Here is a 26,460-nt window from a genome sequence, read left to right on the forward strand (position 1 = left end):
GTCCCGAACAACTTCGTAATATATGTTATGACTTGTGTGTGCGGTCGAGTTTGGTTTTTCAGAAGGTTTGGAATTAAATTAAAAGAACAATTCTCATTTTGAAGCTTAAATGAAAAAGAGTTTGACCGGACTTTGACTTTTAAGCAAACGACTCCGGAATATAATTTTGATGATATCATTGGCTTCGTATGGTAATTTCGGTCTTAGGCGTATGTCCGGAATTGAATTTGAAAGTCCGTAGGTCAATTCGACGCATTTTGGCGAAAGTTGGAAAATATTAAGTAGAAAAAGTGTCTTAATTTACACAATACCTACATTTGAACGGGGATAACTCTCATAATGTGAAGATACTTTCTATAAATTTTGTCTCTAGAGTGTATCCTTTTGAGTCTAGTTTCTAACACATCAAGTCGTTCGTCATTTGGACATTCCTACTAAAAGTTATGATCAAATTACTAAAGTTATACCACCTAGTTAATTTGGCGGAAAGCGAAGCTCAGCTCGCTTCGCCAAACCAGATGCGGATTTTGTCATCCGTTGCCTGCAGTGGACAGGAAAGTGAGGCACACTTCGCTAGAGTAGACGAGCATCAACTACAGCTCTTTTAAGTCAATTCGAGGTTCATTTTCCCTATTTCATTTGGACGAATTTTGGAGCTCTTCTCCACTCTCTCAAGACCACCAACTCCCCCCTTCTTCAAGGTAAGCAATCCCCATTATCTTGGTGTGAAATTCCATCATTTCTACACTAGTATTGATGAAATCTACACATAAAATACTTAGATCTTCAAGAAATTTCTTCAAGAACTCAAACGAGGGTTTTGCAAGATTTCTTCCAAAAAGGTAATCCTACACCCTTAGACTTACATGTATGGATATATTATGGGAATACGAGTATGAATTAAGTATTAGAACTTATGGTATGATGATTGGAAGTCATATATTCCCAATTTAAATACATAACCATTGTAGAGATGCATGCCTACTAGGTGTTTGATAAAATGCCTAATTGACCAAAAATCTGGAAACTTGTTTGCTAATATTGGTGAAATTGTTTTGCATTGTTGTAGATTGATATTTGTTTAGTGTGGTGGACCATCGTAGTATTATTAAGGGGCGAATTTCAAATTTGAACCGTCTGAAGGTGGCTTCACTCACGAAGATCATTTAAAGCATTGACTTAGTTTCGTCGAGGTTAGTGTCTTGCCTAACCTCGAGTGGGAAAATTACCCCTTAGGCATCGAGTGTTATGTGCCATTTGTGAAATGTGAAAATCTATGTACGCAAGGTGACGAGTATGTATTCGGGCTTATATGTGCAAAATGTTTTGAGTTAAAGTCTTTGGCATATTGTGTAGTAAATTGGATAATTGTTGACATATATTTAATCATTTGTTTTCCATGCCACAAATTCCATTTATTGAATTTATTTTTATATGACAATTTGATGTAATTATTACCTGTATATTTATGTGAATTTCGTGAGTTTGATGGTTTGATATTCTTGGAATTTAATTTCATTATGAATTTTTCCTATGCAAATAATTAATTAAGCAAGTGTAAGAAGATGTGCTAATATAATTATCTAAATTTGGATTAATGAAGGCTTTGCTTTATGCTAAATAATTTCTATCTATGTTCATTGATTTTGAGGTTTTATATACATTGTGTGGAGCCTTGGGCTATTTGTTGTGAAATTAATTGGCTTTATTATATCTTTTGAATTGATTGTGGCCATTGAAAAAATTATGATATGAATTGATTTTGTTATGTTGCCGTGATAATTTTTCGTGTAAATTATTGTGTTGTGTGAGTTGTCATTTTGAGGATATAAGGGTGGCATTCCACTGTTGATATTATGTGGGTATAAGAGTGGTATTTCACTGTTGTTGTATTATTGGATTATTGTCTCGGCTGATCGATAAGGGTGGCTATAGGAGAGATAAGGGTGGCAATAGGAGCGATAAGGGTGGCTATTGATATTGTCAGGGCAGAGGGATAAGGGTGGCTATTATAGGGATGATATGTGATGATGTGGAATGGCTGGATTGGTGATTTTATATGATGTTGTGATTTTTCTTGTGTTTATTTTTATACTATGTGCAATTTGTCTTGTTGTTGATAAATTGATAATAGTATGATTTATGTTAAAATTGGGAACATATGGTTGTTGCGAGGCGGATTATGAAAAGAAATATGGGCACAAGGTACTGTAAATAAATTATAATGATATTGGCCCGTGAAATATCTGTGCAGTTGAGATATTAAACGTGGGCACGAAGTGCCGGGGATAATATAATGGTTTTATTATTAGCACGTGAATTGTCCGTGCAGATGTGATATGAAAAATGGGCACGAGGTGCCGGAGAAATATAATGATTTAATTATGGGCACGAAGTGCCGTGAAAATATGAAAAGGGATGAGACCCGTACTTTTATGATTATAAAATGATGTGTCACATGGTGACTTTTAATTGATAGAATTATATTCAAAATATTTATTTGGAAGGATTTTTATTCAAAAAAGTAGTATTTGAAAGATATTTATTTGAGGAAATTGTATTTGAAAAAGATTTATTGAAAGAATTATATTTGAAAGATATTTATTTGAGGAAATTATATTTGAAAGAGAGTTATTTGGAAGAATTATATGTGAAAGATATTTATTTGAAGAACTTGATTTACTTGGGTGTACTTGTATTTATTATTTGTTGAGAAATATTAATAGTGTTCTTGTTTCCATGCCGGGCATGTCATTTGTTGATTTGTTTTGCTCTTATTGTTATTTGTTTCCTATTATTTTGTATACTATATTGCACATGTTATTAGACTAGTGAGTGTTTTGACTGTACCTCATCTCTACTCCACTGAGGTTAGTCTTGATACTTATTGTTTATTGATCGTGGTGTACTCATACTACACTTCTGCACATTTTTGTGCAGAGCCAGGTATTGGAGATATCGGACTCGGACAAAATTAGAGTGGGATCGTAAGGATTCAAGGTAGAGTTACTTGGTCATCGCAGTTCCTTGGAGTCTTTTCATTTCATTGTACTGTTAATTTTTAATCAAACAGTATTGTATATTCGGTCCTCGTGATCATTCGATGTATTTATTTAGAGTTCGTGACTTAGTACTACCAGTCTTGGGAGGTTGTTATATTTATATTTGTTTCCGCTGTTTGTTTTGATTACCTATTTAAATAAATAAAAAAAGGCTTGAAATGTAATTGTAATCAGCTTACCTAGTCTTAGAGACTAGGTGCCTTCATGACGCCTGCGGTGGGATTTTGGGTCGTGACAAGTTGGTATCAGATCTCTAGGTTCAAAGGTTCTATGAGTCACGAACGAGTTCAGTAGAGTCTTGCAGATCGGTACGGAGACGTCTGTACTTATCTTCGAGAGGCTACAGAACTGTTAGAAAATTTCCACATCTTTCATTCCTGTCGTGCGAATTTGTTGATTTTGAAATTTGAGCCGTTGTATCTCTATTCTCTCATAGATGGTGAGGATACGTGCGACCAGGTTAGATGAGCAGGCATCTGCACATACTACTAGGGCTGTAAGAGGCCGAGGTAGAGGTCAAGGAAGCGCACGTGCCATGACTAGAGCACCTGTTAGAGAAACAATTGAGGAGCCACCCGTAGCTCCAGTTGGGGGACAGGTACCAGAAGCACCTGTTGTTACCCCCGGACTTCAGGAGATTTTGGCATAGTTCCTGAGTATTTTTTGTACATTAACTCAGGCGGGATTGATTTCTATTGCACCAAATATTTCGCGGATTGGGGGAGTAGTTCTGACTCCTACCACAACTCTTGAGTAGCAGGTTCACGTTGGTCAGGTTCCGGGTATAGTACCGGTACAACCTGTTATTCCGGTTCAGCCTGAGTTCAGGACAGAGGCTATCAAAAGAAGAACAAAATAGACTTGAGAGATTTAAGAAGTATATCCCACCTACTTTCAGTGGTACAACTACCAAGCATGCCCATGGATTTATAGAAAATAAATATCACTGTATTCTCCGCACCATGGGTATTGTGGAAGTGAGTGGAGTTGCCTTTACTACATTTAGCTGTCAGAAGCAGCGTATCAGTGCTGGCAAGTTTATGAAAAGGATAGACCAGCCGATGCAATACCACTAACTTGGGCTCAATTTTCGGAGATGTTATTTTTTGAAAGAGTTTGTTCCCCAGACTCTCTGGGATACGTGGTGCACAGAATTTGAATGATTGCGTTAGGCTACCATGACTGTGTTAGAATATGCCATTAGGTTCGGTAAGTTAGCCCGTCATACTCCTACTTTGGTTCCTACTGCTAGAGAGCGAGTCTACGGATTCATTAAAGGACTTAATTATGATCATAAAAGTTTTTACGACTCGGGAGCTACAGGACGATACTTTATTTTGGCTAGTGGTAGAAATTTCCAAGATGTTAGAATGTGTTCGGGGTGGAGGACGGGCGGGTAGAAGACGTCCAAGAAGTGGAGGCACGACCCATTGATATATTTGCTATGGTATGGCTGAGGTCGCTACACCAGATGGTGTCATTACAAGTACAATCTCGAGTTATTATAAAGTAACAATTTCATTAACTTGATTCAGTTCTGAGTATCGAGGCAAGTCCTCCTAATATGCTCTACTCGTGAGTGAGCTTCATAATCCTGAAATATACTTATGTGAATACTCCTGTTGGGAGATTATATGGAGATAGTTATGTGTATCATTGTGTGTTGGTCACTAAAAATAGTTGTGAGGCTAAAAGTGACTTTTGTTAATCATTGCGGTGAGTTTTGATAAATTTTCCGGATAATTAATTTCAATTGTGATTTATATGCCCTATTGGTATGAGGGTTCATTTTGTGTTGTGATTTTGTTTAACGGAAATTATTTTAATGAAGAAAATGGAATGTTTCGATTGGTACGATGTGCATATTACTTGTGATTCAGAACTGAGGATGAGATCCTCAAATTTTAATATGATTTGATATGTTTAAACTGGGCTACGAGCCGTGATGGAAGTTATATAAGGACGAGATCCTTGTGATGAAAATTTATGTGTTTAAATTCTCCCTTGTGAAATTAAATTTATACTATAGTACTTATAGGGAGTCATGCATGTTAGTATTATTTAAAAATTCTTGTATGAATATCTCTGTGCATAATTTGCCAAATTCGTGTTGTAATTATTGAGTTTTAGCCAACGAGGTGAGTGCTCAGGTGGCGTAAAATGTGACTCGTTAATTCGGGTAAATAATTATGAGGCCTTCATGCCTCGTGTCTCGTTGTTAGTAAAGAGGAGGGTTGAAACGATATTTTTGTGAACATGAGGTTAATTGGCGATGTTGTAATCGATTATGAACAACTATTAGGACTAGAGATGTGTTTATGGGCATACATATGATGTGTTTCATGTCCATATATCATTATGATAATACAGTTCTTGTAATGTTGAGATTAATGTTATTGATATATACATTGTGGTGCTTTGTTGGGTTGTGGATGTGTTGTTAGGAGTTGTTTTGGTGTTACTCTGGCAGGTGGATAGGCCCAATTACAAGGGAGACTCTACCAAAATTTTTGAAAAATTTGGGAGTTAGAAATATTTGGGAGATTGAGATGTGCGAAAGAAGAGATGAGTTATGTTATGTGTTTGAGGGTGGATGCTAATTCTCGTTTGAGGACGGACGTTACTTCTCGTTTGGGGACGAATGATCCTAAGTGGGGGGAGAATGTAACACCCCGTAAAATTTTGAAGTACTTAAGCGCTATTAAGGAAGTTGATGTGTGCATAGGCACGAGTTTTTACAACCGGTTGAGACTAATACCGTGTGTTGATGTGAAAAACAAATAGGCCTTCTAAAAATATTTGGAATGCAAGAAATTTGGTTTTAAAGTTTATAAGTATGGATGAGATAAATAATCTTCAACTGAGATGGCATTGTTGGATCCATGTTAAATTTGCGGTGATGTAGAATCACCCGCGAGTATGTGTGTAATAATACACTCAGTATATTAAAGTCCTCAGAATGATTCTTGGCACGTTCGAGGACGAATGTATGTTTTAAGAGGGAGAGAATGTAACGACCCGACTTGTCATTTTAAGATTTAACGTTCGGTTCAGCGACTTAAAGTCCCGAGCAACTTTGTAATATGTGTTATGACTTAGGTCAATTCGACGCAGTTTGGCAAAAGTTGGAAAATATTAAGTGAAAAAGGTGTCTTAATTTACACAATACCTACCTTTGAATGGGTATAACTCTCATAATGTGAAGATACTTTCTATGAATTTTGTGGCTAGAGTGTATCTCTTTGAGTCTAGTTTCTAACGAATTAAGTCGTTCGTCATTTGGAAATTCCTACTAAAATTTATGATCAAATTACTTAAGTTATACCACCCAGTTAATTTGGCGGACAGCGAAGCGAAGCTCGCTTCGCCAAACCAGACGCGGATTTTGTCTTCTGTTGCCTGCAGTGGACAGGGAAGTGAGGCACACTTCGCTAGAGTAGACGAGCCTCAGCTCCAGCTCTTTTAAGTCAATTCGAGGTTCATTTTTCCCATTTCATTTGGACGAATTTTGGAGCTCTTCTCCACTCTCTCAGGACCACCAACTCCTCTCTTCTTCAAGGTAAGCAATCCCCATTATCTTGGTGTAAAATTCTATCATTTCTACACTAGTATTGATGAAATCTACACATAAAATACTTAGATCTTCAAGAAATTTCTTCAAGAACTCAAACGAGGGTTTTGCAAGATTTCTTACTAAAAGGTAATCCTACACCCTTAGACTTACATGTATAAATATTTATGGGAATATGAGTAAGAATTAAGTATTAGAACTTATGGTATGGTGATTGAAAGTCATATGTTCCCAATTTAAATACATAACCATTGTAGAGATGCATGCCTACTAGGTGTTTGATAAAATGCCTAAATGACCAAAAATCTGGAAACTTGTTTACTAATATTGGTGAAATTGTTTTGCATTATTGTAGATTGATATTTGTTTAGTGTGGTGGACCATCGTAGTATTATTAAGGGGCGAATTTCAGATTTGAGCCGTCCGAAGGTGGCTTCACTCACGAAGATCATTTAAAGCATTGACTTAGTTTCGTCGAGGTGAGTGTCTTGCCTAACCTCGAGTGGGGAAATTATTCCTTAGGCATCGAGTCTTATTTGCCATTTATGAAATGTGAAAATCCGTGTACGCAAAGTGACGAGTACGTATTCGGGCTTATATGTGCAAAATTTATTGAGTTAAAGTCTTTGGCATATTGTGTAGTAAATTGGATAATTGTTGACATATATTTAATCATCTGTTTGCCATGCCTCAAATCCCATTTATTGAATTTATTTTTATATGATAATTTGATGTAATTATTACCTGTATATTTATGTGAATTCTGTGAGTTTGATGGTTTGATATTCTTGGAATTTAATTTCTTTATGAATTTTTTCTATGCAAATAATTAATTAAGAAAGCGTAAGAAGATATGCTAATATAATTATCTAAATTTGAATTAATGAAGGCTTTGCTTTATGCTGAATAATTTCTATCTATGTTTATTGATTTTGAGGTTTTATATACATTGTGTGGATCCTTGGGTTATTTATTGTGAAATTAATTGGTGTTATTATATCCTTGGAATTGATTGTGGCCATTGAGAAAATTGTGATATGAATTGATTTTGTTATGTTGTCATGATAATTTTCCGTATAAATTATTGTGTTGTGTGAGTTGTCATTTTGAGGATATAAGGGTGGCATTCCACTGTTGATATTATGTGCGTATAAGAGTGACATTTCATTGTTGTTGTGTTATTGGAATATTGTATGGGCGGAGCGATAAATGTGGCTATAGGAGAGATAAGGGTGGCAATATAAGCGATAATGGTAGATATTGATATTGTTATGGTAGAGGAATAATGGTGGCTATTATAGGGATGATATGTGATGATGTAGAATGGTTGGATTGGTGATTTTATATGATGTTGTGATTTTTCTTGTATTTATTTTTATACCATGTGCAATTTATCTTGTTGTTGATAAATTGATAATAGTCTGATTTATTTGAAATTAGGAACATGTGGCTATTGCCAGGCGGATTATGAAAAGAAATGTGGGCACAAGGTGCCGTAAATAAATAATAATGATATTGGCACGTGAATTGTCCGTGCAGTTGAGATATGAAATGTAGGCACGAAGTGCCGGGAAAAATATGATGGTTTTATTATTGGCACGTGAACTGTTCATGCAGATGTGATATGAAAAATGGGCACGAGGTGCCGGAAAAATATGATGATTTAATTATGGGCACGAAGTGCCGTGAAAATATGAAAAGGGATGAGACCCGTACTTTGATGATTATAAAATGATGTGTCACATGGTGACTTTTAATTGATAGAATTATATTCAAAATATTTATTTGGAAGAATTTTTATTCAAAAAAGTAGTATTTGAAAGATATTTATTTGAGGAAATTGTATTTGAAAAAGATTTATTAAAAGAATTATATTTGAAAGATATTTATTTGAGGAAATTATATTTGAAAGAGAGTTATTTGGAAGAATTATATGTAGAAGATATTTATTTGAAGAACTTGATTTACTTGGGTGTACTTGTATTTATTATTTGTTGAGAAATATTAATAGTGTTCTTGTTGCCATGCCGGGCATATCATTGGTTGATTTGTTTTGCTCTTATTGTTATTTGTTTCCTATTATTTTGTATACTATATTGCACATGTTATTAGACTAGTGAGTGTTTTGACTGTACCTCATCTCTACTCCACTGAGGTTAGTCTTGATACTTACTGGGTACCGACCGTGGTGTACTCATACTGTACTTCTGCACATTTTTGTGCAGAGCCAGGTATTAGAGATATAGTACTCAGACAGAATTAGAGTGGGATCATAAGGATTCAAGGTAGAGCTGCTTGGTCGTCGCAGTCCCTTGGAGTCTTTTCATTTCATTGTACTGTTAATTTTTAATCAAACAATATTGTATATTCGGTCCTCATGATCATTCTATGTATTCAGTTAGAGTTCGTGACTTTGTACTACCAGTCTTGGGAGGTTGTTATATTCATATACTTTTCTGTTGTTTGTTTTGATTACCTATTTAAATAAATAAAAAAAGGCTTAAAATGTAATTGTAATCGGCTTGCCTAGTCTTAGAGACTAGGTGCCATCACGACGCCTGTGGTGGGATTTTGGGTCGTGACAAGTTGGTATCAGGATTTGAAAGTGGAGGGGGCCTTGAGCATGCTGGAGAGAAAATCGAACCAAACAAAACACTCAAAGTCTAGTTGTGTCCCCTCAAATCGACCAATGTAATTGCCTAAACATTAAATCTTAGAGTGTTAATCAAAATATACACCTGTTATTTAAGATATATACATATATATGCACATATTTGTTTTTATGTTATCATAGTACGATTACCCCTCTACCCTAAGGTTACGTATGTCCACCTTTGACTAAAGATCATGTTCGATAGCATAGAATAATATTAGAATAAGATAAGCTAAGAGCATGAGCATGTTTATATGGCAAATCATTGCTGTGGCTATAAAAGTATGATATTAAGGTAAAAATAAAGTGTTTCTAAATATGAAAAGTTGATGTTTTTTTTTTACAAAGTAAAAAATAAAAATAAAAATAAACTTTGACATATAAAATGGAACATGGGTACTACATATTTCTTTTAATTATATCAGGCTGGAAATTGTCATGAGAATTGCCCGTCCTAAAATTTTGTAAAAGTTGATAGTATTATTTTTTAACAAAGTAAAAAATAAAAATAAAAGTAAACTTAGACATATAAAATGGAACAAGGCTTTAGTGGTTTGCAACAAGCATTTGATAATTGATAAGTAGATTTTTTGGGATATTCTTTATTGAAAGGAACACACACTCAACAAAACATTTTAATGAAAATTCAAGCCCTTAGGAACTCTTAACAATGAAAATTCAAGCCCTTAGGAACTCTTAGAAGAGTTTGATACAACTCCATAATCACTTAGAGTCACTGATCTAAAGCGTAAACTTTAAATTGCACAGATTTATAGTTATTTAATTTTATTATATCTCAACACATCGTCATCTCTCACGTGCGGACCTGATTCTATTTTATCGTTTAGGCATAGTCAGAAGGGTTTGCGAGGAGGTAGTCTTCAACAGTCTTGAAAAGTTCCATGGCTTGATTTTTGCCTTCATTGTGTTCTTCTTCTTTAAATACATAATCACCCTTTGTGTGGTACTCAGTTGAAGTCTTGCAAATACACCCTCCATTTCCAGATGTTTCGAATTTGATATTATAGGTAACGAACTCCAGTTTGTCATCTAAAACATCTTCTTTGATCAGTGAATATTTGGTTATCAAGTTCTTGTCATCAACAACATGGATCTTGTGCTTCAAGTACTTGATAGGAGAACCTGCCATTTTCAAAATAAGGCAATTATAAAAATCACACATTTAAATTAAATTTCCCCTCTATCTTGAATGATGCACTTTTCTGAATAGAGATCTCTTTAGCGCTCATCTCTGCCATTTTTATTTATTTAATTAAGTATCTTTTCTAGAGGGGAGTCTTGGAGCAACGATAAAGTTATCTTTGTACAACCTATAGGTCACGGGTTCGAGCCGTGAAATCAGCCACTGATGTTTGTATTAGGGTAAGCTGCCTATATCATACCCCTTGATATACGACCTTTTCCTGGACCCTGTGTAAACGCGGAATGCTTCTTGCACCAAGTTGCCCTTAAGTATTTCCTCTATATTGGATAATTTAAAAGTTCACATTCAGATTGTGCCTTCAATTATCGTTATCGTGTGTAAAAGTTACAACAGTGGCGGATATAGCACTCGAACATCGAGTTCGGCTGAACTCACTACTTTCATGCAGAACGTAAATTTATATATAAAAATCTACTAAAATTACAACAAATTATTAGTTTGAAACCATAGAAATTAAATCATAAATTTACGTCTGAGTTAAAAGCAAGAAAATAAGATCAATTTATGATGTTCAATATGTAGTAGACAAATATAAGATTATATAGAGTAGAGATCATAAAAATTACCTTCAACAAAGTTCATCTTCTTGATGCTTCCAGCACCACCATCATCCTCAACAATCTCAATTAGTGTTCTTAACTACTTTTGGCATCAGTTTTGGGACAAGGTTTTCAGAATCAATAACAATAGCTTTGAATAACCTAGTAGGGGCAACTGATGTTGTGACCTCATGAGTATAGGTAGTGATGTTTTTGCCTTAGAGATATTTAATTAACCAAAAAAAAGGATAATATTTGAATGAGGAAAAACTTATATAAGTTGCTTGAAAATGTTTTGAGCTGTATGATAATGAGAATGTACTCCATTCTTATTAGGCTCAACATTCAAATTACTCCATTTTAGACATTTGTGTCCATTTTTCTAGACTAGATGTTCTTGATCTATACATTCTCTTTATGTTAAATGGTTTAATAATGAGGCTTGCTGACTGGGTGCAGTGGCGGATGCGGACTTCTGCTAAGGGGTTCAAAAAAGGAATAAGTTAAAAAATTTAAAGAGATTATAGCTAGTGAGAATGGAACAAATGACCTCATAATGATTTTGAACTTCCTTGACCACTAAATCATGCTTTTGGGCTGTGTAAATTTTCGGCGAAGGGGTTCGGGTGAACACCCTTGCGCCCCCTAAATCCACCCATGTGTGGGTGTATGTTATCTGTTTCAAACCTACCAAGTTCTCGTTTTACATTTTAATTTAATTAGCTTATCGGTTAAGGTATGTTTAGTGTGATTAATTTCCTTTATCTAGCGTAATGATTTTGCGTAATGTACCCTAGGATATCATTGGCGCATTGTACCCAAAAAATAATGGGATTAATAATCTCTTATTTATTAACATTCGTTTGGACAATATTGATTTAGTGTGCAGTCTTTCAAGCTGACCCAGGATTTTGTGCAAACGGGTTCAATTGTAGAAGTCCATAAGTAATATAAGCGGTATAAGGCACGAGAAACACGTTTTTTTGTCTTTACTGCTCACAACGTGATCTCGTAATAAAGTCCTCTTAAAGTCGGTGCTCTATATTTTAAACAAATATTTTCTTATTTTAATTTTAAAATCTAATTTTAGCTAATTTATTGAACTTTAACAAAAAAAAATTGACCAATTTTAGAATTTATTAACTCTTAAGAAATTTGATCGATTATAAAATCTTTTTAGCATTTATAAGTAATAAGTTATTATTTGCAAAAGAAGACAATAAGAAAAAAGTTACAAACTAAATTAAATTAACACCAATAATCAAAGAAAGAGAGCTTATACACTAAAAATCAAATTTTAAAAAAACGAAAAGAATTTCAACATAAAACAAATTAAATTAAACTAACAAATGACAAATAATTTCAACAAATATATTTGCAAGTCTTAGCAAATTTTATGAAAGGGGAACTAAAATTACCTTCCGGAGTAAACTAAACTTCAATATAATTTTTATTGAATTTATGTAAAGAAAATAAACTATAAAATAAAATAAAGAAAACGGCAAAATATATACTACAAGGAAAATAATTTGATTTGATTGCAAAGACAATTATATTAGGCTATGCTGCTATCTTTATGGGTTTGTTTCCTTTTCGGATTCTTGTAGCAATTTGTACAAACAAAAAAATAAAGTAGGCACAAAACATGAAAATGATTCGAACACACCACCTTTTGAACCCGCTCGACCACTTTTGCAAGAGCAAAGCTTCTGTCAAGTGGGTTTGAATATAATTTATATATATATATATATATATATATATATATATATATATATATATATATATATATATATATATATATATATATATATATATATATATATATATATATATATATATATATATATATATATATATATATATATATATATATATATATATATATTTTTTAGTATGTTCCAAAATAAATGACACATTTCTAAATTTAAAAATAATTCAATTTTAAACTCTTTATTTTACCCATTTTATCCTTAATGAGAAGCTTTTATAACCACACAAATGTCATGGCCCCACAAAGCTTTTACCCCTTAAGCTTTTAAGACCACAAATTTTAAAAGTCTTCTTCTTATTCTTAAATTCCGTGCCGAGTCAAACTACCTCAACTAAATTGAAGTATTATTTTTTTACGAAGAGGGTTCAGTTGAACCCACTTGTCACCACGCGGGTCTGCCCCTGTTTCAATCACCCACACGTCTATCCCCTTTCACGCTTCACTCGCTTTATCTCTAAAGTACAAAAAGAACCTAATAAAAGAAAATATAATATGATTATTAGTTGATTACTATATGTGTAAATATTAGAGTTACGTTTGGTTAGGTAAAATAGACAACTCATACAGCGTCATTTATGATAATTTTTTATAACATTTAAGATAATGCAACATTAATTTATAATCCCTAGTTAAAAGGTCTAATCTTTTATATATCTAGTTGTAGCAATTCTTTTTAATACGATCCAATGTTTCTTAGGTCTCTAGCAATGTTAGTTGATTGGGTATATATCGTCATGATCTTAATTTACTGAAATAAAATTCCTTTTTTTTAAATTTACTTTATTTATTTCAACTAATTTGTGATAGTTAATCCTTCTTCCAAAGGAAAAAGGTATTCCGGTTTATTTGTTTTTTTTAAAAATATTTTTATTTTGGCTGTTTCCTAAGTAGGACAGGATTAACCAACCCTCTAATTTATCAAAGTCCTAATCAAAGTTGGTCTAGGAGGATTTCGATGGTGTAAGTTTAACCGTTAATCATTTTCTTGATTGGAGGATTTCGTTAGAAGAAACATCGTCATCGACATAGAGAATAATGGAGATTCATGAAAATGAACGTAGGAATGATGCCTTGCTCACGTATGTTTCACAAATTTTGCATTACAAAGTGGTTCGAGAAGAAGCTTCATTGCCCTATTTGCCGTTATGAGATATCAATTGATGAATTTAGATTCCTAGCTAGCTAGTGTTTTTCTTTTGTTTTTTTTTTCAAAATATAAAATGAGGAAAGAAGCATTAATTGGGGTCTTCTTCTTCTTTTTTTTTTTTTTTTTTTTTTAAGATATGTTAGTTGGATTGTCTTTATTTGAGACTACAACATGTACAATAGTTGATGTGATTAAGGAAGCTGAGTTGAATAGAGAAAACATGTCACGACCCAATTTCACTTATACGTTGTAATGGCGCCCAACACTACAGCTAAACATATATCGATGAAATTTAAATCCAAGAAAAATAATAAGACACCAAATTCTACAAATGTGTGTGCCAAGACCTGGTGTCACAAGTGTATGAGCATTCTAGTAGATTATACAAAACCTCAAATACTGTCTGAAATAAAAATAGACAGAATGTAAATATAAGAAGAGACACTGGTAGCTGCAGAACGGCTCAGAAAGGCAGCTCACCACTATGCCTCTGGATAACGTGGGTGTAAGGAGATAGGTCCCCCACTAATACTTGCCTCAGGTCCTGCACAAAAAGTACAGCAAGTATAGTATGAGTACGTAAACAACGTGTACCCAGTAAGTATCAAGCATAATCTCGAAGTGGTAGAGACGAGATGATCGACTTTGACATTCACTATGGGTCAATAATAATAATAATTGAAATAAAACTATAATATCTAAATCATCATGATTCACAGAATTTACAATAATTTATTTAACTAGCAGAAATAATTAAATTCCTTCAAATGCAACAATTCTCAATATATTAATTAAATTCCTTCAATTCTAATAAATTTTTAATTTATCAATTAGTCTCATTTACAGAAATAACAATAATTCCTTAACAAGCAGGAATAATAATTCATTAAATTTCAAGGATTCTCCAATTTATCAATTAGCTTCGCAAGCTGAAATAAACTATTCAAGTATTGTGTAATTATTATTATTAAGCACGATTTCTGCTGAGGACGTACGGCTCAATCCAGAGTGTCGTGTACACTGTCGAGGGACGTGCGACACGATCCATAGATGCATCTATCCTGCCGAGGCGTTCGTCCCGTTCCACAAGAAAGGAGGATATTTTTTATGTACCTCCGGAAGGAAAGTATATTTATTATGAGATAAATTCGGGAGGAAGAACAATTTCTCTTAACAATTAATTAAGTTAAACAGAAAATCAAGCATATCAAATTTCTCTTAATAATTAATTAATTAAAACAGAAAATCAAGTATATGAGATTTTCATCTTTTAATATTTTTATCTAACAATTCACAGTATATGTATATATCAAATAATATTAATTAAACAAAGAATACAATTTACCCAAGTAATTCATGCTTTGAGTCCTAAACTACCCGGACTTTAGCATTTATAGTAGCTACGCACGGACTCTCATCACCTCGTGCATACGTAAACCCCACAATTAGCAATAATTATTTAATTTAATCACCTATGAGGTAATTTTTCCCTCACAAGATTAGACAAGAGACTTACCTTATCTCAAAGTCCACTTTTCGATTATCGCGTAGCGTAAAATTCTCGATTCGATGCCGAAAAATCTGAAACTATCCAAAAGTTATATAAAATAATTAATATATGCTCAATAATTCGAAATTTATCTATTAAATAAATTATCCTATCCAAAATGGTAAAAATTTCTAAAATTCACCCCGGGCCCACGTGCCCGGATTCAAAATTTTTTTGGATGAGAACGTTAACCATAATCTCAAGAACTCAAATATATAATTTCTATCCAATTCCATAACTATTTTCGTGGTTTAAATCCCATTTTGTAAAAATCTAGGTTTTTCACCTAAACCCTTGATTTCTAAGATTTATTAGTTATAATCTACCCATAATCTATGTTTTTAACTCAAGGGGTGTAGAATTAACTTATCTTCCAATTGCTAGTTGAAATCCCCCTCTCAAAAGCTTTGAAATCGCTCGAAAATGGAGGAAAAATTGGCTCATAATGTCTGAGCCCTGACTTTTTAACCAATCTGCCCAACAGGCATTTCCGCACCTACGGACAGTGTACAACACGTGCGGCTTTCACACCTGCAGAAAATCCTCGCAGGTGCGAGTTTCAGTCGCCTGGTCCAAGGTCGCTTATGCACACCCTTCTTCGCACCTGCGCGTTCGCAAGCGCGCAAATCCTCCACATCTGCGGTACACTGCCCCCTCCCCCTTTTTCCGCTTCTGCGCACAAGGACTCGCATCTGCGAGGTTCGCTCCTGCGAGCTACTGCCGCACCTGCAAATGTCACACCTGCGGCTGGCCAAGCGCAGGTGTGATTCTGACAGTAGCTGGGAGCTTCAGTTTTGGCTCCCAACTTCTAACTTGGTCCGAGCCTCGTCTGATTGACACTCGGGGCCCCGGGACCCCGTCCGAACATACCAACAAGTTTGAAATCATAAAATGGACTCGCTCGAACTCTCGGAACGTGTAAAACAACATCAAATCTAAGAATCATACCTTAAACCAAATTGATTCAAACTTAAAAAATTTCAAGTTCTTCAATTTACTTCTAATGCGCCGAAATATACTTAAACTACTCGGAATGACACGAAATTTTGCGTGCAAGTCTTAAACCACTATATGGAACTATTCCCAATTTTGAAATTCCAAACGGACTTCAATTACTCAAAAATCTACTCCAAACCAAATTTAAAGAATTTTAAATCTTCAAATAGTTGATTTTTACTATTAAGCGTCAAAGCGCTCGGGTTATCCAAAACCCGATTCGAACATACGCCCAAGTCCAAAATCATCATACGAACCTATTGGAGCCAAGTGTTCCGATTTCTGGGGTCGTTTTCTCAAAATATTGACCGAAGTCAAACTTGGCCATTTAAAGCCAACTTAAGGAATCAAGTGTTCCGATTTCAACCCAAACACTTCCAAATCCCGAACCAACTATTCCCGCGAGTCATAAATTAATAAAAGTATATTCGGGGAGTTTTATTTTAAGGAACAGGTTTTTAAAAGTTAAAATGACCGGTTGGATCATTACAAAACACTTTGAAGAAGTTGAGAATTCCAAGCTCATTTGCATTAATGTTTTTTTTACATTTGATATTTTGGTCTAAGTTCATTATACATGTTACCAAAATACAAGCGCTTCTATTTGATGTAAATGTCTTATTATGCTAAAATTACACTGGAATTAAGTTTTTTTCTTCTTTTCGTTTTTTGCCAAAAAGATCAAATTTTACATTTTTATAGCGTAGTAATATATTTATGAGTTTCTTTTTCACATAGTTATCGATTGAGTAATAAGAAAGTAATGTGTTTTTGAGTATCTTTTTCCACAATAGGGTAAAAAGGAATTAGGACTCCTCGTTATCTAAACATTAGCGAATTCCCCCTTTTCTCCCATAAATTAATATAACCCTTTCGAAAATATTTGAATTCATATTCATTTTCTCTTTTGCTTAATTCGGTAATTTGTTTTTATAGATATTTGGATTTGACCATGGCTATAGAGGAGGATTGTGTAAGTGATAAAAAATTAACCGTCTGATTTTGACTTTTCTTTGTTGACATTTGTTTAAGAATGATGATACACGAATTCTAGGATTTTAAGGTGGCGGTTGCCCCAATTTTCTTTAAAGTATATCTTGTAATAAATAATATAGAGTTTGTTCGAAACATTTGTTTGATTTTTTTTATTCGGGCAATTTAATAGGTAATTTTTATTTACAAATATGAAATTACATATCTTTTTCAGACCCTACTTGTGGAATTTTACTGGAGATGTTGTTATTTTTGTATTAAATTACATCTCAAACATCAAAAATCAAATGTAATTAGCATTTTCAAAAAAGGAATCGCACCTTTATTATTAATAATACAAATAAAATAAATATTTTCACTATAGAACTACTTCTTTTGGATGCAAAAAATAAATTTGCACACGTAAAATAACATCTTCATAAGGGAATTTTACCAATCAGAATAAGAAAACTTTTAAAAAATATTTTCAATAGATAAATTATACCCATAAGTAAAGGCAAAATTAGATAAACTACAAGATCCCAAACATTAAACCATAAATCATATATTTTTCTAGGCAATCTTGCGAAAAATTCATCATAACTTAATAGTAAAGAGATTTAAACTGTATTTAAGAATCATAGAATAACACAAATTTTTATGTTATAATAAAAATAAATTATAAAAATTAAATTTGATCTCAATCCAAATTCCGATTAAGACCCAAGTTTTTGATTTTAAGAGAAAAAAACTAAAAGATTTGAGATTAAGATAAATACTCATTTTATGGAATTTTTAAATTTTGGAGGCTTTTTTGTGAGTGTTCTTGCTAATGATCACAGATAAAAATAATAAACAACAAATAGGAAATTGGGAGGTAGCAAAAAAAAAATAACTGGGACAATAGAAATAAAAAAGCACAATGAAAAGGGTAAGTCAAACAAGGTTCAAGATAAATTAGAACCCGAATTTTACACACAACAAAAACTTTCAAAAAGGTCTATCAGCCATGACATCTTTATCTAGTTTGCGACTGAGGGTGGCAAACACAAATATTTAACCTAGTTTAATAAAATTTTACAAAAATATATGATAATTTTACCAACCTAGCGGGTGTCATACCTGCCACGACCCAATTTCACCTATAGGTCGTGATGTCACCCAACATCACCACTAGGCAAGCCAACTAGTGAATTAAACAAATATTTCCTCTTTTAATAAATTTTCGAGTAATTAAACTTTCCTTACTTGCAAGATTTAAGAAAAATATAAAGTCTAAATAAATAATTAAAAAAAAACCAAAATAATAATTTCAAGACTACAATTCTACTAGTGTATGTGCCAAGACCTGGTGTCACAATTGTATGAGCATCTAGTAGATTATACAAAATTTCAAGTACTGTCTGAACATAATAGACATAACACAAATACAAAGAGAGACACTAGGTGCTGCGGAACGGCTCAGGAAAGGCAGCTCACTACTAGGCCTCAGGATAACCGGGATACGCACAGATAGGACCGCTTGATGCACTTGTTTCAGATCCTGCAACAAAAAGTGCAGCAAGCATAGCATGAGTACGTAAACAACGTGTACCCAATAAGTATTAAGTCTAATCTCGAAGAAATAGTGACGAAAGGTCGACTTTGACACTCATTATGGGTCAATAATATTAAGATAAATATTTTTAAATAAACATGATTTATGTGAATAACAATAATTTCCTTAACAAGCAGAAATAAATAAATCTTTCATAATTTAATAATTTCCTATAAATCATTTATCTTCACAAGATGCAATAAAATGTCAAAGTATCGTGTAATTGTTATTATTAAGCATGATTTATGCCGAGGACGTACGACCCAATCCAGAGTGACGTGTACACTACCGAGGGACGTGCGACACGATCTATAGATGCAAATATCTATTGCCAAGGCATTCGGCCCGCTCCACAAGAAGAGAAGGATATTTTATAAGCATTTGACTTAAACATTATTAATGATTTATATCCAAGGTGATACAAATTTTATTAACTACCTTTCAAATTTTCTCTAACAAGTTCTAATATAATTTAGGCATTTTAATTTAACAAGTATAGTGCAAAATTCCAAATAGTTCATGAATTGGGTCCTAAAACTACACGAACAATAGCATAATAGTAGCTACGCACGGACCCTCGTCACCTCGTACGTATGTAACCCCCACAATTAGAAATAAATATTTATTTACAACACCTATAGGGTAAATTCCTCTTACAAGGTTAGACAAGAGACTTACAACGTCTCAAAGCTCACTTCCCGATCACAATTTTGCGTTAAAGCCTCACTTTGGTGCCGAAAAATCTGAAACTGGCCAAATACTATATAATTTAATCAATACATGCCCAATAATTTGAAATTAAATTATTAGACTAATTAACCAACCCAAATTGGTAAAATTTCTAAAATTCACCCCGAGCCTACGTGCCCATATTTCGGAAATTTTCAGAGGAAATCGTCACCCATAACCTTAAGAACTCAAATATACAATTTGCATCCCATTCCATAACCATTTTCGTGGTTAAAATCTCATTTTTATCAAAACCTAAGTTTTTCATCTAAACCCTTGATTTTCATAATTTATATGTTAAAATCTACTCATAATCTATGTATTTAACTCACAATAAGTAGAATTAACTTACCTCCAAGTTTCTAGGTGAATACCCCTCTCAAGAAACTCCGAAATCGCCCAAGAATGGAGAAAATGGGTCAAAAATACTCAAACCACGACTAAAATGAAGGTTCTGCAATCTGTGATTTTTGCACCTGCGGAAAATCCTCGCAGGTGCGAGTTTCCCCCACCTAGCCAAGCTCCGCACCTGCGGACCAAAGGACCGCTTCTGCGCGTCGACGGGTGTGACAAATCCTTCGCGCCTGCGACCCCTCCGCTCCTGCGATCACTGGCTTTGCACCTGCGCGTTCGCAGGTGCGCCAAGTCTTCTGCACCTGCGAATGGCTGGGCTGCCCTCACTGGTTCGCTTCTAAGGCTCATGGCTCGCACCTGCGACTGTCCAAGCACAAGTGCGATTGCACCAGAAGCTGAAAGCTTCAGTTGTTTCTCCTAAGTCCAAACTTGGTCTGAGCCTCATCCAGTTAACACCCGAGACCGTCGGGGCCCCGCTCGAACATACCAACAAGTTTGAAAACATAAAACGGACTCACTCGAACTCTCGGAATGTGCAAAACAATATCAAAACTAACAATCATACCTCAAACCAAATTGATTCAACTTAGAAATTTTAAAATCTTCAAACTTACTCCGAATGCGCCGAAACATACTTAAACTACTTGGAATGACACCAAATTTTGCGTGCAAGTCTTAAATCACCATATGGAACTGCTCCCGGGATCGGAATTCCAAACAGACCCCGATTACTCCAAAACCTACTCCAAACCATATTTAAAGAACCTTAAAACCATCAAATAGCTAACTTTCACTATTAAGCGCCGAAACGCTCCCGGGTTGTCCAAAACCCGATTCGAACATACGCCTAAGTCCAAAATCATCATACAAACCTATTGAAATCGTCAAATCCCGATTCTAGAATCGTTTTAGCAAAATGTTGACTGAAGTCAAACTTAGCCTTTTAAATGCAATTAAGGAACCAAGTATTCCGATTTCAACCCGAACCCTTCAAAATCCCAAACTAACCATCCCCGCAAGTCATAAAATAGTAAAAGCACATACAGGGAGTATTATTTAGGGGAACGAGGTTATAGAAGGAAAAATGACCTATTGGGTCTTTACATTCTCCACCTCTTAAACAAACGTTCGACCTCGAACGAGTTTAGAATCATACCTGGAGTGCTGAATAAGTGTGGATATCTGCTCTGCATGTCTTCCTCGGCCTCCCAAGTCACTTCCTCGACTGGTTGGCCCCTCCACTAAACTTTTACTGTAGAAATCTTCTTGTACCTCAATTGGCGAACTTGCCTGTCAACAATGGCAACTGGTTCCTCTTCATAACCCAAGCTCTCATCTAGCTGAACCGTGGTGAAGTCTAACACATGTGACATGTCGACATGATACCTCTAGAGCATAGATATATGGAAAACTGGATGAACTCCTGATAGACTGGAAGACAAATCAAGCTCGTAAGCAACCTCCCCAACTCGTCTCAACACCTCATATGGGCCTATAAACCTTGGGCTCAACTTACCTTTCTTGCCGAATCTCATGATTCCCTTCATCGGCGAAACCTTCAGGAGAACTTTCCCAACTACCATTAATGATAAATCACGCACCTTCTGATCCGCGTAACTCTTCTGTCTCGACTGTGTTGTACGAAGTCGCTCCTGAATCAACTTCATATTTTTCAAGGCATCCTTCACCAAATCAGTACCATATAACTTAGCCTCGCCGGGCTCAAACGATCCGATGGGCAAACGACATCGACGACCATATAAAGCCTCAAATGGAGCTATCTCGATGCTTGATTGGTAACTGTTGTTATAAGCAAACTCGGCCAAAGGCAAGAAACGATAGCGCTGACCTTCGAAGTCAATCACACATGCCCTGAGCATATCCTCAAAGATATGAACTGTCTGCTCTAACTTCCCATTAGTCTGCGGATGAAAGGATGTGCTGAGCTCTACACGGGTCCCCAATTCACTTTGTACTGCTCTATAGAAATGTGAAGTAAACTGAGGGCCCCTATATGATATAATGGAAATTGGCACACCATGCAACCGAACTATCTCCTGAATATAAATATGGGCCAACCTCTCAGAAGTATACGTAGTCACAACCGGAATGAAGTGCGCCGACTTGGTCAACCTGTCAACAATGACCCTAACTGCATCAAACTTGTGCAAGGTCCGCGGTAACCCAACTACGAAGTCTATAGTAATGCACTCCCATTTCCACTCCAGTATAGTCATCTACTGAAGTAGGCCACCTAGCCTCTGGTGCTCATACTTAACTTGCTGGCAATTTAGGCACCTAACTACATATTCAACTATGTCTTTCTTCATCCGCCGCCACGAATAATGTTGTCTCATATCGCGATACATCTTCGTAGCACCTGGATGAATGGAATACCATGAACTGTGTGCCTCTTCTAGAATCATTTCCCTTAGCCCATCCACATTTGGAACACATAGATGACTCTGGAGTCGTATAACACCATCTTTGACGATAGTAACTTCCTTGGCACCACCCTGTAGTACCGTCTCTCGGAGAACCAACAAGTGTGGATCATCAAACTGGCGAGCCTTGATCTGCTCAAATAGTGAAGAGTGGGCAACGACACATACAAGAACTCGGCTGTTCTATGAAATATCCAGCCTCACAAGTCTATTAGCTAAGGACTGAATGTCCAAAGCTAATGGCCTCTCCTCTACTGAAATGAAGGCCAAACTACCCATACTATCCGCCTTTCTGCTCAAGGCATCTGCAACTACATTTGCTTTGCCCGGATGATAGAGGATGGTAATATCATAATCCTTCAGTAACTCAAGCCATCTACGCTGCTTCAAATTTAGATCCCTCTGCTTGAACAAATGCTGCAAGCTGCGATGATCCGTGTAAACGTCACAAGATACTCCATAAAGATAATGCCTCCAAATTGTAAGAGCGTGAACAATCGCAGCTAACTCCAAATCGTGTACCGGGTAATTATTTTAGTGGGGCTTCAGTTGACGCGAAGCATATGCAATAACTTGCTCCTCCTACATCAATACACAACCCAGACCAACGCGTGAAGTGTAGCAATACACTGTATATATCCCTGAACCGGAAGGCAACACTAACACTGGTGCTGAAGTCAATGCTGTCTTGAGCTTATGAAAGCTCACCTCACAATCATCGGACTATCGGAACGGAGCACCATTTTGGGACAATCTACTCAAAGGTGCTGCAATAGATGCAAATCCCTCCACAAACCAACGATTATAACCTGCTAACCCCAGGAAACTCCTGATCTCGGTCGCCAAAGTGGGATGATGCCAATTCTGAACTGCCTCGATCTTTTTGGGATCAACTTTAATACCCTCGCCCGATACAATATGCCCCAAAATTGCTACAGAGTCTAGCCAAAACTCACATTTGGAGAACTTAGCATATAGCTTTTTTTTCCCGCAAGGTCTGAAGAACCACTCTCAAATGCTGCTCGTGCTCCTCCTTACTACGCGAGTATATTAAAATGTCATCAATGAAGACAATGGCAAACAAATCAATATATGGCCTGAACACCCTGTTCATTAGATCCATAAACGTCGTTGGGGTGTTAGTTAAACTAAAGGACATCACCAGAAACTCATAATGGACATATCTAGTTCGTAAAGCAGTCTTCGGAACATCAGAATCCCGAATCTTCAACTGATGGTACCCCGATCTCAAGTCAATCTTAGAGAACACTCTGGCACCCTGCAATTGGTCAAACAAATCATCGATTCGCGGCAATGGGTATTAGTTCTTAATGATAACTTTGTTCAATTGGCGATAATAAATACACATCCGCATAGTCCCATCTTACTTCTTCACAAATTATACCGGTGCGCCCCAAGGCAACACACTCGACCTGACAAATCCCTTTGCTAACAACTCCTCAAGCTGTTCTTTCAACTCCTTCAAGTCTTTCGGAGCCATACGGTATGGTGGAATAAATATGGGCTGGGTACCTAAAGCTAAGTCAATACAAAAATCAATATCACGATTTGGTGGTATGCCTGAAAGATCAGAAGGGAACACATCAGAGAAATCTTGGGCTACGGGCACTGAATCAATCGCTTGATTCTCTGTAGTAGTGTACCTAACATAAGCCAAATAATCCAAACAAACCTTCTCGACCATGTTTCGAGCCTTTAGAAAGGAAATAACCCGACTAGATACGCTGACAGACGAACCCTTCCACTCCAACCTAGGCATACTTTGGAATCACCAAGGTGACAGTCTTGGCATGGCAATCTAGGATAGCATGGTACAGAGATAACCAGTCCATGCCCAGGATAATCTCAAAGTTGGTCATCTCAAGCAGTAGAAGGTCTGCTCTAGTTTCATAACCATAGAATGTAACAATGCAGGATCGGTAGATCCGATCCACTACATCAGAATCGCCCACAAGAATGGACACATAAACATGAGTGCCCATGGACTTATGAGAAACACCCAGGAAATGAGCAAATAGAGATGACACATAAGAATACGTGGACCCTGGATCAAATAATACTGAGGCATCTCTACCGCAGACAAAAATAATACCTATGATCACTGCATCTGAGGCCTCTGCATCTGGTCTGGTCGGAAAAGCATAGAACCGAGATGGAGCGTCACCTGACTGGCTTCTACCTCTAGGACGACCCCTACCGACCTGTCCTCTACCTCTGGGCAGCCGGTCGACTGGTGGAGCAACTGGTGCTGTAATCATAGGCTACTGACCCTGCTGCACTGGCCTACCCCAAAGCCCGGGCAGAATCTCTACATATGACTGAAATCCCCGCACTCGAAACAATCCCTCGGTATGGTGGAATGCTGACCTGAAGTCTGGACCTGATGACCTGAATACCCACTGGAAGAACCCTGAATAGCTGGTGGGCGGTAAGAACTCTCTGGCATAGCACTAACATAAGGTCTCACTGGAGCACCTCGAGGAGGCGGTGGTGCTGGGTTTGGGGGCCTACAGGACTGACCTCTCACGAACTGACCTCTACCCCAAATTGTGGCACCTCTGAACTCTCCAGAATATCAAAACCGCTTGTCTCTCATAGCCTTCTCTTGGCTACTCTGATGTACACCCTCAATCCTCCAGGCTATCTCTACAACCAGCTCATAAGAAGTCCTCATCTTAGCCATAGTGGCATGAATGCCAGTGTGCAAACCCGCAACAAACTTCCGTACTCTCTCTGCATCAGTAGGTAGTATCATAAGTGCATGGCGCGACAACTCGGAGAACCTCGCCTCATAGTCGGTCACTGACATCTGACCCTGCTGGAGTTGCTCGAACTGAAACCGCAATTCTTCCCTTTGAGAGGGTGGCATATACCTATCGAGGAAGATACGGGTGAACCTGTCCCAAGTCATGGGAGGAGAGTCTGCTTGTCTGCCAAGAAGATGGGATTGCCACCATCCACGGGACCTGCCCTCTAGCTGAAAGGTAGCAAAGTATACCCCATGGGACTCCAATATCCTCATGTTGTGCAGTCTGTCCCTATACCGATCAACGAAGCCCTGGGGATCCTGATGTCGCTCACCCCCAAAGACAGGAGGATGTAGTCTGGTCCATCCTATCCAATAGATTCTACCGCTTGCTGGCCGCAGCTGGTCTGGGTTCAGGTATAGCTGCTGCCACTGGCTAGGCTCCGCCCAAGGGTAGTGCACCCTGGGTCTGATATACTGTAGCTGCATGGCCATGAGCCTGCGCGGTAGGGGTCTGTGCTCCCCCTCCCGCTTGAGATGTGGCTGGGTCTACCGAAAATAAATCGACCCAAGTCATTGTATCCATGAACCGCAACATACGTCCCATGACCTCCTGGAATCCCGGTGCAGACGTGAAATCCACCGGAGCTGGCTCTGCTGCGGGAACCTCGCCCTGCTCCTCAATGATAGGATCCTATGCTGGACCCACTTGTGCCATATCTGGAGTAACCCTGGGACATCCTCGTCCCCTACCACGGGCTGGAGCCCTCCCTCGGCCTCTGCCTCGGTCTCTAACAACATGGGGAGAAACTCTTCCCTGGTCTGGAACCTCCGTAGAGCGCATTATCACTATCTGTAAGAGAATAAGAGAAAGATACTTAGTATTACACCAACTGCAGGATAGGAGATGAATAAAGGTAGTTTCCTAACACCTATAGCTTCTTGAATATAAGTACAGACGTCTCCGTATTGATCCGTAAGACTCTATTAGGCATGATCATAACTTGTGAGACCTACGCAAATCTAGTGCTCTGATACTATGTTGTCATGACCCAATTTTACCTATAGGTCATGATGGCGCCCA

Source organism: Nicotiana tabacum, chromosome 14 (genome assembly GCF_000715075.1).
Source record: "Nicotiana tabacum cultivar K326 chromosome 14, ASM71507v2, whole genome shotgun sequence".
Classification (NCBI taxonomy): Eukaryota; Viridiplantae; Streptophyta; class Magnoliopsida; order Solanales; family Solanaceae; genus Nicotiana; species Nicotiana tabacum.